We start from the raw sequence: 15644 nt of genomic DNA, 5'->3' as shown, positions 1-15644 counted from the left end.
CCCAAATTCCATCGTCTTCCTTGACCAACAGAGGTTCTCAATACATCACAGGGAGTTTCCACTCGATCCACGCTAGCCCCAGTAGAAAAACTGAGACGTGGGAAGGCTGAGAGACCGTCATTGTCTCTGACGACTACAACTCTGAGAAATGCTTCCAGCTGCAGCTTCTAACAAACCACATTAAGGAATTGGAGCTGGAACTGGATAAGCTCCAGATCATTCAGGAGGCTGAAGGGGTGAAGGTAGGATGTATAGAGAGGCAGTTACACCTAAGTTATTTATGTATGTATGTCACCAGATGGTATGTTGCCTCTCGGGTGCCAGGGCCCGGGATATCTTGGATCGAGTCCTCAGCATTCTTAAGTGGGAGGGTGAACAGCTAGAAGTCATGGTCCATGTCCGTGCCAATGACATGGGTAGGATGAGTGATGAGGTTCTACATAAGGAGTTCAGGGAGTTCAGGGAGTTAGATGCTAAGTTAAAGGTCAGGACTTCCAAGGTTGTGATCTCAGGATTGCTACCCATGCCACGTGGTAGTCAGGCTAGAACTAGGAAGATTATACAGTTTAGTATATGGCTAAGGACGGTATGGGGGGGGGGCATAAGATTTTTGGATTATTTGGCTCTCTTTCAGGGAAGGTGGGGCTTGTATAGAAGGGACAGTTTGCACCTGAACTGGAGGGGGACTAATATCCCAGAGGGGAGGTTTGTTAATGTTTCATGGGGGGTTTAAGCTAGAATTGCAGGGGATGGAAACCAGAGTGACAGAACAGTTAGTGGAGAGATTGTGGCAGCAGCTGTTAGTAAGACCCCAAACAAAGTTAGGAATCAAAAGGTTGAGCATGGTGCGACTCGTGTCCTGAGCTGCCAATATTTCAGCACAAGAAGTATCGTAGGAAAGGTGGATAGTAGTGATGAGGTAACCGAGGTAACTGCTTTACAAATAGAGGCAACATGTAGGGAGGAGAGGCTGTTGATAAGCCAAAACTGCAGTCAACAGGATGAGTTGCAACATAAAAGGTGAACAAAATCAAACAGGGTGAATACAGGACAGAAGGTGTTGTATCTGAATGCATGCAAGAGGACAAATGTAGGTGAACTTGCGGTATAGTTGCAGGTGGGCAGGTATGATGTTGTAGGCATCACTGAATCGTGGCTGAAAGAGTACAGCTGGGAGCTCAATGTCCAAGGATACATATCGTATTCAAAGGATAGGAAGGAAGGCTGAGGGGGCCGCATTGCTTTGTTTGGTACAAAATGAAATCAAATCATTAGAAAGAGGTGGCATATGGTGGAGGGTGTTGATTCACTGTGGAGAGAGCTAAGAAACTTCAAGGGTAAAAAGACCCTAATGGGAGTTGTATGCAGACTTCCAAACAGTAGTAAGGATGTGACCTACAAATTGCAACAGCAGATAGAAAATACATGCCAAAAGGAAATGTTACAATAGTCATGAGGGACTTCAATATGCAGGTAGATTGGGAAAATTAGGTTGGTGCTGGAATACAGAAAGGGGGATTTCTAGAATGCCTACAAGATAGCTTTTTAGAGCAGCTCGTAGTTGAACCCGCTAGAGGATCAGCTATTCTGGGTTGCGTGTTGTACAGTGAACTAGGATTGATTAGAGAGCTTAAGGTAAAAGAACACAAAGGGACAAGTGGTCATAATATGATCAAATTCACCCAGAAAATTTGAGAAAGTGAAGCTAAAGTCAGATGTATCAGTATTGAAGAGGAGCAAAGGAAATTACAGAGGCATGAGAGAGGAGCTGGCCAGAATTGATTGGAAAAGAACATTGGCAGTGATGATGGTAGAGCATCAATGGCTGGAATTTCTCGAAGCAATCCAGAAGGCACAGGATATATATAGTACGTCACAAAAAGAACCAAATATTCTAAAGAAAAGATGACACAACTGTAGCTAACAAGAGAAGTCAAAGCCAACATAAAAGCCAAAGAGTGGGTATATAATAAAGCAAATATTTGTGGTAAGTTGGAGGATTGGGAAGCTTTTAAAAACCAACAAAAGGCCACTAACAAGTTATTAAGAGAAGTTATTAAGTTATTAAGAGAAGTTATTAAGTTATTAAAATAGAATACAAAAGTGAGATAGCCAATAATATTAAAGAGGATTCCAAAAGTTTCCTCAGATACATAAAATGTAAGAGAGACAAGAATGGATATTGGACTACTGGAAAGTGATGCTAGAGAGGTAGTAATGGGGGACATGAAATGTTGGATGAATGGAGTAAGTATTTTGTGTCAGTCTTCACGGTGGAAGTCATATCAGTATTGTGGAACTTCCAGATGTCAAGGATCATGAAGTGTGTAAAGTTACTATAACTAGAGGAAACTGAAAGGTCTGAAGGTAGATAAGTCACCTGGACCAGGTAGTGCACACTCCAGAGTTTTGAAGGAGGTTGCTGAAGAGATTGTGGAGGCATTAGTAATAATCCTTCAATAATCACTAGATTCTGGAATAGTTCCGGAAGACCGGAAAATTGCAAATGTCACACCACTCTTCAAGAAGGTAGAGAGGCAGAAGAAAAGAAACCATAGGTCCACACGGTAGGCTTATTCAGAAAGTTAGAAGGCATGGGATTCAGGGGAGTTTGGCCAGGTGGATTCAGAATTGGCTTGCCTGCAGAAGACAGAGGGTGGTGGTGGAGGGAGTACATTCAGATTGGAGGATTGTGACTAGTGGTGTCCCACAAGGATCTGTTCTGGGACCTCTACTTTTCGTGGTTTTTATTAATGACCTGGATGTGGGGGTAGAAGGGTGGGTTGGCAAGTTTGCAGACGACACAAAGGTTGGTGGTGTTGTAGATAGTGTAGAGGATTGTCAAAGATTGCAGAGAGACATTGATAGGATGCAGAAGTGGGCTGAGAAGTGGCAGATGGAGTTCAACCAGGAGAAGTGTGAGGTGGTACACTTTGGAAGGACAAACTCCAAGGCAGAGTACAAAGTAAATGGCAGGATACTTGGTAGTGTGGAGGAGCAGAGGGATCTCAGGGTACATGTCCACAAATCCCTGAAAGTTGCCTCATAGGTGGATAGGGTAGTTAAGAAAGCTTATGGGGTGTTAGCTTTCATAAGTCGAGGGATAGAGTTTAAGAGTCGCGATGTAATGATGCAGCTCTATAAAACTCTGGTTAGGCCACACTTGGAGTATTGTGTCCAGTTCTGGTCACCTCACTATAGGAAGGATGTGGAAGCATTGGAAAGGGTACAGAGGAGATTTACCAGGATGCTGCCTGGTTTAGAGAGTATGGATTATGATCAGAGCTTAAGGGAGCTAGGGCTTTACTCTTTGGAGAGAAGGAGGATGAAAGGAGACATGATAGAGGTGTACAAGATAATAAGAGGAATAGACGGAGTGGATAGCCAGCGCCTCTTCCCCAGGGCACCACTGCTCAATACAAGAGGACATGGCTTTAAGGTAAGGGGTGGGAAGTTCAAGGGGGATATTAGAGGAAGGTTTTTTACTCAGAGAGTGGTTGGTGTGTGGAATGCATTGCTTGAGTCAGTGGTGGAGGCAGATACACTAGTGAAGTTTAAGAGACTACTAGACAGGTATATGGAAGAATCTAAGGTGGGGGCTTATATGGGAGGCAGGGTTTGAGGGTCGGCACAACATTGTGGGCCGAAGGGCCTGTACTGTGCTGTACTATTCTACGTTCTATGTTCTATGTTCTATAGGTCAGTTAGTCTGACCTCAGTGGTTGGGCAGATGTTACAGTCAATTATTAAAGATAGGGTCTCAGAGTACTTGGAGACACGCGACAAAATAGGCCATAGTCAGCATGGTTTCCTCAAAGGAAAATCTTGCCTGACAAATCTGTTGGAATTCTTTGAAGAAACAACAAGCAAGATAGAGAATTGGTTGATGTTGTGTACTTGGATTTTCAGAAGGCCTTTGACAAGGTGTCATACGTGAGACTGCTTAACAAGCTATGAGCCCTTGGTATTGCAAGAAAGATTCTAAAATGGATAAAGTAGTGGCTGATTGGCAGGCAGCAAAGAGTGGGAATAAAGGGAGCATTTTCTGGCTGGCTGTCAGTGCCTAGTGGTGTTCCACAAGTGTTTGTGTTTGGGAACGATTTTTTTACGTTCTATGTCAATGATTTGGATTACGGAATTGATGGCTTTGTTGCTAAGTTTGCAGATGATATGAAGATAGGTGGAGGGGCAGTTAGTCTTGAGGAAGGAAAGAAGCTACAGAAGGACTTAGATTAGGAGAATGGGCAAAGATATTGCAGATAGAACACAGTGTCAGGAAATGTATGGTCATGCACTTTGGTAGAAGAAATTAAAGGGTTGGCTATTTTCTAAATGGAGAGAAAGTACAAAAAAACTGAGGTGCAAAGGGACTTGAGAGTCCCTGTGTAGGATTCCCTGAAGATTAATTGACATGTTGAGTCTGTGGTGAGGAAGGCAAATGCAATGTTAGCATTCATTTCAAGTGGACTAGAATATAAAAGCAAATGTTGAAATGCAATGTTGAGACTTTATAAAGCACTGGTGAGGTCTCATTTGGAGTATTGTGAGCAGCTTTGGGCCCCTTATCTTAGAAAGGACGTGTTGAGACTGGAGAGGGTTCAAAGGAGGTTCACTCATTCCAGGAGTGAATGCCTTGTCATATGGAGAGCATTTGATGCCTTTGGGCGTGTATTCACTAGAATTCAGAAGAATGAGGGGTGAGTGGAAAGAACAGGTTCAGTTTTCTCCCTGTAGGGATTAGTTTTTAGTTCCAAGTGCACCTGCCACGTTTTGTCACCCTGCAACCTTATCCTTCAATTTCTTTGAATTACGGAGGACAGCATGTGTATAAGTGTCTCTCTCCAGCAGACTTCATCATGATCATCATGACTCCAGTATTTCTACTATTTGTTAATGTTTCTTAATTGTACTCGTGATTTTTTTGTGTTCTATCACTGAGCAGCAGTGGACCATCTGATTGGGCGATAAGAGTTCTCTTTGAGAACTAGCTGACTTGATCAGCATTTCTGATTTGGCTATTGTTCACGATTGCACTGAAACCTATCGAATGTTGAAAGGCCTCGATAGAGTGGACGTGGAGAGGATGTTTCCTATGGTGGGAGAGTCCGGAGGACATAGCCTCAGAATAGAGGGGTATTGTTTTAGAATGGAGATGAGGAGGAATTTTTTTAGCCAGAGAATGGTGAATCTGTGGAGATCTTTGCCACAGGCAGCTGTGAAGGTCAATATTTAAGCAGTGGCTGAGCACCTTCAGGAAGCCCATGCAGTCAGGTGGAGAATGTTCAAAGTTTAAAGTAAACTTTTCTATGGAAGTATGGTGGAGTGTATATTGACAGGCTGTATTACAGCCTGGTATGGAAACACTAAAGCTCTTCAATGGAAAATTCTACAAAAAGTAGTGGATGTAGTGGAACCTCACTCAACTTCACCTGCCCCATCATTAAAACATTCCCTCAACCAATGGACTCACTTTCAAGAACTCATCATTGATGTTTATTGCTTATTTATTTCTTCTTATTATTTCTTTCTTTTCTCATTTGCAAAGTTTGATGTCTTTTGCACATTGGATGAACATGCAAGTTGATGTGGGCTGTCATTGATCCTGTTATGGTTATTATTTTATAGATTTATTGAGAATGCCCACAAGAAAATTAATCTCAGGGATGTATATGTACTTTGATAATAAGCTTATTTTGAACTTTGAATTTTGTATGACAATAATCTTGAACGTGAACTTTGGCTTTATGTTACCTTATGCTTTCTTCTCCAACCTATCTGACTGTACTGCCACTTACAGACAACAATGAACTTGAATCGCAAAGTCCCTCCATTCATCCACATTCCTTGGTAATTTTGATGCTCCACCAGTTGACGTGATGTCATTCTGACAAGGCTACTGTCTGTTTGCAGTAATTAAACCTGCTTTAATTCCTCAGAATCAAATGTTCAATATGATTAAGTTACTGCATAGCTAAAGTTTAATTTGACCTCTTTTAGAACCCTCCAGTTTAAAGAAAACATTAATCCAGGTGGTATAAGGGTATCTTGGACTTTCATACCCACTCTTTCTTCCTGTATGTATTATTCTCTCAAGGCGTTTAATCCATGGGGCCACAAATATAAGACGGTGGTGTATAAATGACTGAATCCAAGGAAGGAGTGATTGAGAAGCTTGCAGCTGATGCCAAATTTGTTATAGGATTGATTGAGACTGTCACCAGGAAGGAGGTATGGGAGCTTCAAATCCCACACCAGCCTGTTCAGGAACAGTTTTACCACTCAACCATCAGGCTCTTGAAACAGAAGGGATAACTTCACCCACCCCATCACTGAAATTATTCCATACTTAGGTCGGAGAAACAACACCTTATATTCCATTTGGGTAGCCTCCAACCTGATGGCATGAACATCGATTTTTCGAACTTTCAGTTAATGGCCCCCACCTCCCCCTCACCCCTTCACCATTTCCCACCCCCTTTTCCCTCTCTCACCTTGTATCCTTTCCCGCCCATCTTCTCCCTCCGGTGCTCCTCCCCACCTTTTTCTTTCCTCCATGGCCTTCTGTCTCTTTTACCAATCAACTTCCCAGCTCTTTACTTCATCCAGGATAAGATGTGAGAGAGTGGGACCAATCAAGTGTGACAATGGCAAAGTGTGTATGGAACCGGAGGAAATAGAGGTACTTAATGAATACTTTGCTTCAGTATTCAGTACGGAAAATGATCTTGGCGATTGTAGGGACGACTTGCAGTGGACTGAAAAGCTTGAGAATGTAGATATTAAGAAAGAGGATGTGCTGGAGGTTTTGGAAAGTATCAAGTTGGATAAGTCACTGGGACCGGACGAGATGTACCCCAGGCTACTGTGGGAAGCAAGGGAGGAGATTGCTGAGCCTCTGGCAATGATCTTTGCGTCATCAATGAGGACGGGAGAGGTTCCGGAGGATTGGAGGGCTACGGATGTTGTTTCCTTATTCAAGAAAGGGAGTAGAGATAAGAGATATCCCAGGAAATTATAGGCCAGTGAGTCTTACTTCAGTGATTGGTAAGTTGATGGAGAAGGTCCTGAGAGGCAGGATTTATGAACATTTGGAGAGGCATAATATGATTAGGAATAGTCAGCATGGCTTTGTCAAAGGCAGGTCGTGCCTTACGAGCCTGATTGAATTTTTTGAGGATGTGACTAAACACACTGATGAAAGTCGAGCAGTAGATGTTTTGTATCTGGATTTTAGCAAGGCATTTGATAAGTTACCCCATGCAAGGCTTATTGAGAAAGTAAGGAGGCATGGGATCCTAGGGGACATTGCTTTGTGGATTCAGAACTGGCTTGCCCACAGAAGGCAAAGAGAGGTTGCAGATGGGTCATATTCTGCATGGAGGCTGGTGACCAGTGATGTGCCTCAGGGATCTGTTCTGGGACCCCTACTCTTTGTGATTTTTATAAATGACCTGGATGAGGAAGTGGAGGGTTGGGTCAGTAAATCTGCTGATGACACAAAGGTTGGGTGTGTTGTGGATAGTGTGGAGGGCTGTCAGAGGTTACAATGGGATGGTGATAGGATGCAAAACTGGGCTGAGAAGTGGCAGATGGAGTCCAGCCCAGGTAAGTGTGAGGTGGTTCATTTTGGTAGGTCAAATATGATGGCAGAATATAGTATTAATGGTAAGACTCTTGGCAGTGTGCAGGATCAGAGGGATCTTGGGGTCCAAGTCCATAGGATACTCAAAGCTGCTAAGCAGGTTGACTCTGTGGTTAAGAAGGCATACGGTGTACTGACCTTTATCAATCGTGGGATTGAGCTTAAGAGCCAAGAGGTAATGTTACAGCTATATAGGACCCTGATCAGATCCCACTTGGAGTACTGTGCTCAGTTCTAGTCACCTCACTATAAGAAGGACGTGGAAACCATAGAAAGGGTGCAGAGGAGATTTACAAGGATGTTGCCTGGATTGGGGAGCATGCCTTATGAAAACAGATTGAGTGAACTCAGCCTTTTTTCCTTGGAGCGACGGAGGATGAGAGGTGACCGGATAGAGGTGTATAAGATGATGAGAGGCATTGATCGTGTAGATAGTCAGAGGCTTTTTCTCAGGGCTGAAATGGGTAGCACGAGAGGGCATAGTTTTAAGGTGCTTGGAAGTAGGTACAGAGGAGATGTCAGGGGTAAGTTTTTTAAGCAGAGAGTGGTGAGTGTGTGGAATGGGCTGCCGGTGACGGTGGTGGAGGCGGAAACGATAGGGTCCTTTAGGAGACTCCTGGATGGCCATATGGAGCTTAGAAGAATAGAGGGCTATGGGTAAAGCCTAGGTAGTTTTAAGGTAGGGACATGTTTGGCACAACTTTGTGGGCTGAAGGGCCTGTACTGTGCTGTAGGTTTTCTATGTTTCTATCCCTCCACCTTCAGGTTTCACCTGTCAGCTGGTGTTTCTCTCTCCTTCCCCCCACCTTTTAAATCTACTCCTCAGCTCTTTTTCTCCTGTCCCACTGAAGGATTTCAGCCCGAAACCTCGACTGCACTCTTTTCCATAGATGCTGCCCGGCCTCCTGCATGAGCTTCCAGCATCTGCAGATTTTCCACAATCTATGGACTCTTAAGGATTCTATAACTGATGTTATTAATGTGTATTGCTTACTTAGTTTATTTATTATTTTTATTTATTTTTTCTTTTATTTTTGTATTTGCCCAGCTTGTTACCTTTTGCACATTAGTTGCTTGTTCGTCTCTCTTGTGTGTGTGTTTTTTTTATTGATTCCACTGTGTTTCTTTCTATTTATAGTGAAAGCCCTCAAGCAAATTAAAATCAGGATAGAAAATAGTGACAAATATGTACTTTGATAATAAATGAACTATGAACTTTGAACTTAGAAATTATTCTGGAGAAGTGGATGCTAATGCAGGATGGGAGGTGGGAGGGAGCATGGTGCTCCCCTATGTGAGAAGCGTATTGAAGGCTGAAGCTGTTGGAGGCTACGCACAGATCTCTTTTGAGTCTTTACTCAAGATTTGTGTTATTACCCTCTATTCGGCACAGTTCTTGAATAGCTAATCTTCTGATGGAGAAGGTGTCCCATAGTAGACCTTTCTACTGTGCATACACAATGTTAAAGATGCAAATGATCGTGGAAGAACTGAACTCAAACATTGCTTCCGAGTAACAATTGGATAGTCTATAATTATTTTCATTGGAAGAGAGGGCTAACGTAAAACTTGATGGAAGTACATAAAGTTCTGAAAGATGCTTAAGATGCCATTAAACTGGAACGAGTGTACAGGAGATTTTTAGGGGATGTTGCCAGTACTCGAGGCACTGAGTTATGGAGAGAGGTTGAACAGGTTTGAACTTTATTGCTATGCTATGAGAGGCGATCTTGCAGAGGTGTATAAAACAACCAGGGGCATAGATAGGGTCAATGCACACAGTCTTTTACCCGGGGTTGGGGAATGAAGAGTGAGAGGGCACAGGATTAGGTTGAAAGGGGAGAGATTCGGTAGGAACCTGAAGGACAACTTTTTCATCCAGAGAATGGTCAGTGGTCAGTGGATTAAGCTGTACAGGAAGTGGTTGAGGCAGATTCATTAATAACATTTGGAAGGTACTTGGACAGGTAAAAAGCTTGTAAACTTGTACTAGGATAGGAGAGGTTCAGAGGAAGACGGGGCAAATGTGACCAAATGGAACTAGCTTTGATGGAAATCATGGTCAGCATGAATCAGTTGGGCCAAAGAGCCTGTTTCCATATGGCATGACTCTGTGAGTCTGAAGGTTTTTATTAGAAGCATGAAATTCTCCCAGCTTCGGGATGAAGCTATGTTTTGTACTTTCAAAATATTAAACTAATTCAAGGGAAGACACAGGAGTCTGAGGTACGAGTTTAACTTCGGATTTACTTTAAGTGCGGCGTGCATGATCGCGTGGTAGCATGATAGCACGTACAATTCACATATGAATGATTTAAAGGATAAGAATGCTTAATCAACCTATATATATATAGACAAGCTTACTCAAATATAACTGAAATGTTAAATATACAACAAATAATAAAACCAGGGAGAATATATTTGAAGCAATCATTGCAAACATCAGAAAAGCAGTTCTCGCCTGGAGGTCGATGGAGGTCTGGAAATCATTTCGAGGGAGGCTGTGGAGGCAGAAGCTTTTCACACATTTATACTGTACTTGAATGTGTGCTGGAAGAGATGTGATCCTTAAGCTTTGGATGAGCTAGTATGATTGAATGAGTGCGTCTGCACAGACAAGCAGGTGTCACGTACGAAAGGCTCACCAACGGCTCTGCTTCCTCAGGAGGCTAAAGAAATTCAGCATGTCCCTGCTGACTGTTAACAATCTTTATTAATGCACCATAGAAAGCATTTGATCTGGGCGCATAATGGCTTGGTATAGCCACTGCTCTGCACCTGATCGCAAGAAACTGCAGGGAGTTGTGGACACAGCTCAATACATTACAGTAACCAGCCTCCCCATCTATGGACCCCGTCTGTACATCTCACCGCCTCAGTAAAGCAAAGATCCTATCCACACTAGTCATTCTCTCTCCTCCTGTCTCCCATTGAGGAGATGATACAAAACATAAACATGAGAAAATCTGCAGATACTGGAAATCCACACAAAATGCTGGTGGAACTCAGCAGGCCAGGAAACATCTATGGAAGTGAATAATCAGTCAACGTTTCAGGTGGAGACACAGGTTCAGGACTAGAAAGGAAGGGGGAAGACGCCAAAATAAAAAGGTTGGGGGAGGAGGATAGCTAGAAGGTGTTAGGTGTTCTTTACGCTTCCTTTCTAGTCCTGAAAAAGGGTTTCAGCCCAAAATGTTGACAGTGTATTTGGTTCCATAGATGCTGCCTGACCTGCTGAGTTCCTCCAGCATTTTGTGTGTGTTGCTGAAGATAGGTGTATGAGATGATGAGAGGCATTGATCGTGTGGATAGTCAGAGGCTTTTTCCCAGGGCTGAAATGGCTAGCACAAGAAGGCAACCCACATCAAAGTTGCTGGAGAACGCAGCATGCCAGGCAGCATCTCTAGGAAGAGGAGTACCTCTTCCTAGAGATGCTGCCTGGCCTGCTGACTGTACCTCTTCCTAGAGATGCTGCCTGGCCTGCTGACTGTACCTCTTCCTAGAGATGCTGCCTGGCCTGCTGACTGTATCTCTTCCTAGAGATGCTGCCTGGCCTGCTGACTGTACCTCTTCCTAGAGATGCTGCCTGGCCTGCTGACTGTATCTCTTCCTAGAGATGCTGCCTGGCCTGCTGACTGTACCTCTTCCTAGAGATGCTGCCTGGCCTGCTGACCGTATCTCTTCCTAGAGATGTTGCCTGGCCTGCTGACTGTATCTCTTCCTAGAGATGTTGCCTGGCCTGCTGACTGTACCTCTTCCTAGAGATGCTGCCTGGCCTGCTGCGTTCACCAGCAACTTTGATGTGGGTTGCTTGAATTCCAGCATCTGCAGAATTCCTGTTGTTAGCATAAGAAGGCACTGTTTTAAGGTGCTTGGAAGTAGGCACGGAGGAGATGTCAGGGGTAAGTTTTTTACGCAGAGAGTGGTGAGTGCGTGGAATGGGCTGCCAGTGACGGTTGTGGAGTTGGATACGATAGGATCTTTTAAGATACTCCTGGACAGGTACATGGAGCTGAGAGAAACAGAGGGCTATGGGTAACCTTAAGTAATTTCTCAGGTAAGGACATGTTAGGCACAGCTTTGTGGGCTGAAGGGCCTGTATTGTGCTGTAGGTTTTCTATGTTTCTATACAAAAGCCTGCAAGCACATACCTCAAGGCTCAAGGACAGCTTCTACCTCACTGTTATCAGACTTTTGATTAGACATCTTGTTTGATAAGATTGACCCTAGGCCTCACAATCTACCTTGTAATGATTTTGCAGCTGGTTGTTTAACCAGCAGTGCACTTTCTTGTAGAAGTTACATTTTATTCTGCAATGTTATTACTTTACCTTGTTCTTCCTCAATGCACTGTGTAAAGATCTGATTTGTATGAACAGTATGCAAGACAAGATTTTCACTGTTTCTTGGGACATGTGGTGATGATACTAAACCAACCAATAGGAGGATTGTGCAGGCGAACTCATTTATCACATGCATTGGCACAATGTTTAAAATCACCTCCAGCATAGTGCATTTTCTACTGTCCTGTCAATGATCTCATCATTATGGTGTCATGAAGTTTTCACAGGCTTAGTCAATAAATCCCACGAGATTTCTCAGTGCATCCCAAGCCAAGATTGGGGGAATAACCTACAGAGAAATAAAAATACCAGCACCTCAGAAAGTTTACCTCTCTGGAGAAATGTCTGTGCAAGTGACAAATTCAGAGACTATCTGTGATCTACTGCATGAGAACATTGAACAGTACAGCATAAGAACAGGTTAGGTGGCCTATAATGTCTGTGAGAAACATTGATACCACTTTAAACAGTACATCCGCCTGCATGTGCTTTATATCCTCCATTGCCTGTCTGTCTAAGTGCACCTTAAATGTTGCTATCTGCATCCACCACTTTCCATGGCACCTTTCACTCTGGATGTGAAATATCGAACACATACAAGTTTCCCTAAAATTTTCCCCCTTTCACCTTAAATCAGCATCCTCTGGCAGCTCACTCTAGAGCAGTTATTATCCTTCAACCATCAGGCTCCCGAACCAGTGTGAATAGTGTGAACTAATTCCACAACCTATGGACTCACTTCCATGGGCTCTATAACTCACATTCTCATGTTAGTTATTCATTTGTTTAGTTGTTTGTTGATTTATTTATTTATTATTTGGTCAATTATGTGTTTATGTAGTTATCTTTGGGTGATGGGGTGGATTTATGTCTCTACCAAAGGAGGTGTAAGGTGCTTCTTTCCCCCACCTGGCAGCAGGTCACCCCTGGGCAAGGTGTCACACCTGCTTAGCCCCCTGATCAGGGTCATGTGAAGCCATGGGAGCAGCTGGTGCATATCACAAGCCCTGTTTATGCAAACACTGATGCCGGGCAGACAATCTCTGAAGAATATTGATAATAGCTGGGGCCACCCGTCTTGTAAAGACACTGTCCAGAAGAAGGCAACGGCAAACTCCGTCTGTAGAAAAATCTGCCAAGAACAATCATGGTCATGGAAAGACCATGACTGCCTATGTCATACGACACGGCACATAATGAATGAATAAACAAAGGTATTTATCTATTTACTTATTTGCTTGTTTGTTTATTTATTGTTTTTTTTTGTATTTTTTGTATACGTGTGGGAGGAGAAGATGGCAGCGCGACGCAGTGCGCGCAGCTCTCCAGTGAAATGATATCGTTTCTGTTAAATAGGGGCCATGGACAATTCTGTTTTGATGAAGACAGACGTGAGAAGCAGAGGAACATCTGGAGAAATTTCTGAAATGCCTGGTTCGCCGCTGCTGTTACTGTGCGACCGAGAATCTCCTGAGGGTAGGCCCCAAAATCCCCGGCTTTGCCTGCTGCTGGCGACCGAGGCTGAGGTCGAGGCGTTTGGATAGAGATGGCGCTCGGTACTCAGTGTCAGAGGGCTGATCAGAGCTTGAAGTTTTCGGATGACTCAGAGTCGGACTGTGGTCGGGCATGGCAGGAAGAGTTTTCTTCCTTCTCCCATCTGCGTGAGATGTGGGACTTCCGAGAAGCTTTGAACTTTTTTACTGTACCATGGAATGTTCTTCATCAAGTTATGGTATTGTTGCACTGTTGTAACTATATGTTATAATTATGTGGTTTTGTTGGTTTTTCAGTCTTGGTCTGTCCTGTGTTTTTGTGATATCACACCGGAGGAATATTGTATCATTTCTTAATGCATGCATTACTAAATGACAATAAAAGAGGACTGCGTGTCCTCATAATCTAATAATCTAATCTAATTTGTCGTTTGTCTTCTTTTGCACATTTTTGGCCAATCTTTGTGTGTAATTTTTCATTGATTCTGTTGTATTTCTTTGCTCTTCTGTGAATGCCTGCAAGAAAATGAATCTTTGGATAGTATATGGTGACATATGGATACTTTGATAATAAATTTACTTTGAATGTTTATATTTCCATCCTGGGAAAGAGTTTCTGAGTATCTACCCTATCTATTTCCCTCATAATGTTGTATGTTTCCATTAGATTGCTCCTCAGTCTCCAGTGCACCAGAGAAAGGAATCTACATTTGTCCAACTTATAGCCAAAACTCTCCAAACCAGGCAACATAATCATCATCATAGCATGTCACACCAGACAACCAGCCACTCTAGTGTTGTTTGGTTGATCTTGAGCAGGTCAGTGTCAGCTAAATCAGGTGAGAGTGGGCAGTTGTGCAGAACGTGTTCAATGTTCTGCACCCTTTCGCCACAATCACAGGATTCGCTGGTCTCTAAACCCCACTCCACCATATTGTCTCCCGTCCTACAAACTCCCGCTCTCGCTCTGCTGAGAGTGCACCACTTCCGTCGGTCAAGCAGTGTCCTGTCTGGCAACATTTCTGTGGGGTCTTGCACTGTATTGTTTGGTGGGGTTCTGGCTTCTGTTTGTTGCCAGAGGTCAATCCTGTATGTTTGGGGGGACGTTCCGTGCGGTAGTTCCTCCACTGTAGCAAAGCTTTTCCTCGATTCTAGGTGGTTGGAAACTGGCATGTGATGATGTAGTGGATGCCGTGGATCTGAGTTCTGTTTTCCTTTTTCAATTTTTGTTGTAGTGTGTCTTCGGATCTCTGGGGGAGTAATGCCTGCAGGTCTGTAAATGATGTTAGTGGGTGTGGGGCAAAGTGTGCTCGTGATTATTCGGTAGACTTCGTTAAGCAATGGGTCCATTTTCTTCACACGGGCTGATCTGCCCCACACAGGTGCACAGTATTCTGCAGGTGCATAGCAGAGTGCGAGGGCAGTTGATCTGAGAGTGTGAGCATTGGCTCCCCATTTCGTGCCTGCTAATTTTTTCAAGAGAGAATTGTAGAGCCAACTTTCCTTTAGAGTTTTTGGATGTGGGTGGCAAATGAGAGCATCCTATCCAGTGTCACGCCCAGGTAAATTGGAGTCGGATGGTGTTCGATCTCCTTCCCACACCAGAAGATCTTGAGTTTCCGAGCTGCTTCTCGATTCCTCAGGTGGAATGCACACACTTGAGTGATTGATGGATTTGGGTTCAGAGACCATTTTTCATAATACTGCTTCATTGCTTCGAGGACTGCTGTAAGTCGTACTTCTACTTCTTGGAAGGAGTTAGCTTGTGTTGCTATGCATAGGTCATCTGCATAGATAAACCTGCGTGTGTTAGGAAAGGTTGGTTGGTCGTTTCTGTAGACATTAAATAGAGGTGCCAGGACTGATCCCTGTGGTAGTCCATTCTTTTGTGGATGCCACCTACTCTTAATTCCATTCATTTCTACATAAAATCTACGATTTTCTAGGATGCTTCTTATTACTTTGACTATGGTTTCGTTCTTTAACATTTTAGATAATTTCAGTAGTAGGCCTCTGTGATTCACAGTGTCATATGCTGCTGTTAAGTCACCGCATACAGCCCCTGTAATTTGTCGCATTTCAAAGCCATCCTCAATATACTGGGTTAAGTTCAGGACTTGACCGCAGCAAGAGCGGCCTGACCTGAACCCGGCTTGGTCTGGTGTC

This window comes from Mobula hypostoma, chromosome 4, assembly GCF_963921235.1.
Source record: "Mobula hypostoma chromosome 4, sMobHyp1.1, whole genome shotgun sequence".
NCBI classification, from domain to species: Eukaryota; Metazoa; Chordata; class Chondrichthyes; order Myliobatiformes; family Myliobatidae; genus Mobula; species Mobula hypostoma.
The sequence above is the reverse complement of the archived record's forward strand: the minus strand, read 5'-3'. Positions refer to the sequence as shown.